Below are 2,268 nucleotides of genomic sequence, written 5' to 3' on the forward strand. Positions count from 1 at the left end.
TTTAGTGTCTGCACGAGGCAGCTGTTTGCTCTGATGATGAGCGCCACATACCAGAACGTTAGGAGACAGATGATCTAAAAACAACAAAATACGTCTGTCCAAAAAGTAAATGATTTCTTCCTTAAAAAATTTATTCTTGACATTCTAGAGAAATGGATTTTAATGCTATGAAAGTACACCTGAAAAACCTTAGAGAATTAACAAATAAAACTAAATCAAACCATAGAAGAATAGAAGATGGCAGAATATAGCATTAACATACAAAATCAATGGCTTTCATTTTTGTAATTCATTGTATAAAATAAAGGTAGAGAAAACCCCATTTACAAAAGCAACAAAGAAGAATAAATTTAACAAGAAATATGTAAAACGCATATGAAGAAAACTTTAAAACACTCGACAGACACAAAAATAGATTTGATTAAGTGCAATAAAACACTTTTTTCTTAGCTACAATGACTCAATATTAAAAATGTCATTTCTCTAAATTAATTTAGAAAGTTCAGTCAATTCTAACTTTAAAAATAGCGCTAAATGTTCTTATGAAGCTAATCAAGCTGATAATAATTTCAAATGGGTAAATGAGTAAGAAAATCCAGGAAAACATTGAAGAATAAAAGGTGTGACAGGGGACCCCTGTGAAGTGTCCCTAGAGATGCCGAAGTGCTCCCAGAAGTAAAGTCATGACATTCCAAGAAAAGTCGAATTGCTTGATATGTACAACACATCGAGGTCTGCAGCTGCAGTCTCCTGCCATTTCGAGATGAATAAATCCAGCATAAGGGCTATTACAAACAAAAAGAAAGGGAAGGTCATGAGGCCACCATTGCAGCTATGTCACCAGGCATGGAAACCTTGCAGTTTTTGTGAATTATCTTTTGATCTCATATTGAAAATTCAGCTTTTATGTGGGTGCAGGATTTTTTTACCAAAACCATACCTGTAGATTCTGATAGGGTTCGAGAACAAGCAAAGTCACTATATGGCAGTGGTTCTCAACCTTCCTCATGCTGCAACCCTTTAATACAGTTCCTCATGTTGTGGTGACCCCAACCATAAAATTATTTTCATTGCTACTTTGTAACTGTAATTTTGCTACTGTTTTGAATCATAATGTAAATATCTGATATACAGGATGTATTTAGGTGACCCCTATGAAAGGGTTGATCAACCCCAAAGGGGTCGTGACCCATAGGTTGAGAACCACTGTATATGGTAACTGAAAACAAAAAAAAGGTGAAGGAGTTAAGGACGGGGAATTTAATACCAGGAAGATTAGCTTGATAATTTTACAAAGAAGGTTTGGCTTTAAAAATGTCAAGATAATAGGAGAAACAGCTTCTTCCAGTCAAGAGGCAGCAAATTTCCAGATGCCGTTATTAAGAAAACCATTGAGGAGAAAGGATCTCTGCCTGAACAGGGTTCTAATACAGTTTGAGGCAGGATAGGATAGGCTAACTCTGCTGTTGTGTGCAGGTGTGATCAGGTTTAAGATCAAGGCTGCCCTTGACTATAAAGCTGCTACCTCTCCAACCTTGAAGGGAAAGGGTAAATACCAGCTGCCAGTCTTTTGATTGTACAGTAAGAAGGCATAACAAGATCTTCTCTCTGGATTGCTTCCATCAGTGCTTTGTTCATGAAGTCAGGAAGTCCCCCTCCAGTAAAGAACTGCTTTTAAAAATTACTTTGGATTGAACGCGGTGGCAGCTCTTGGGTCTTCTGTGTGTTTTACCTAATCCGTGCCGACTCTACGTGTAAGCAACCATGTCTAAGGGACCTGCGGTTGGTATTGATCTTGGCACCACCTACTCTTGTGTGGGTGTCTTCCAGCATGGAAAAGTAGAGATAATTGCTAATGATCAGGGAAACCAAACCACTCCAAGTTATGTTGCCTTTACTGACACCGAACGATTGATAGGTGATGCCGCGAAAAATCAAGTTGCAATGAACCCCACGAACACAGTTTTTGATGCCAAGCGTCTGATTGGACGCAGGTTTGATGATGCTGTTGTCCAGTCTGATATGAAGCATTGGCCTTTTGTGGTGGTGAATGATGCAGGCAGGCCCAAGGTCCAAGTAGAATACAAAGGAGAGACAAAAAGTTTCTATCCAGAGGAGGTGTCCTCCATGGTTCTGACAAAGATGAAGGAAATTGCAGAAGCCTATCTGGGAAAGACTGTTACCAATGCTGTGGTCACAGTACCAGCTTACTTCAATGATTCTCAGCGTCAGGCTACCAAAGATGCTGGAACTATTGCTGGTCTGAAT

The 2,268-nt window shown here is 39.1% G+C and overlaps 1 pseudogene across 1 annotated transcript in view; it reads left to right on the forward strand.

Moving 5' to 3' along the window:
* Positions 1 to 1,764: 1,764 nt before the first annotated feature.
* LOC100957760 overlaps positions 1,765 to 2,268 on the forward strand; it is a 2,173-nt pseudogene continuing 1,669 nt past the window's right edge. Inside the window, exon 1 of the transcript XR_001161466.1 lies at positions 1,765 to 2,118. The product of XR_001161466.1 is annotated as a heat shock cognate 71 kDa protein-like (transcript). The remainder of the gene's footprint in view (positions 2,119 to 2,268) is intronic.

The sequence above is a fragment of the Otolemur garnettii genome, unplaced genomic scaffold (assembly GCF_000181295.1).
Source record: "Otolemur garnettii isolate 467f Iridium unplaced genomic scaffold, OtoGar3 scaffold00076, whole genome shotgun sequence".
Lineage (NCBI taxonomy): Eukaryota > Metazoa > Chordata > Mammalia > Primates > Galagidae > Otolemur > Otolemur garnettii.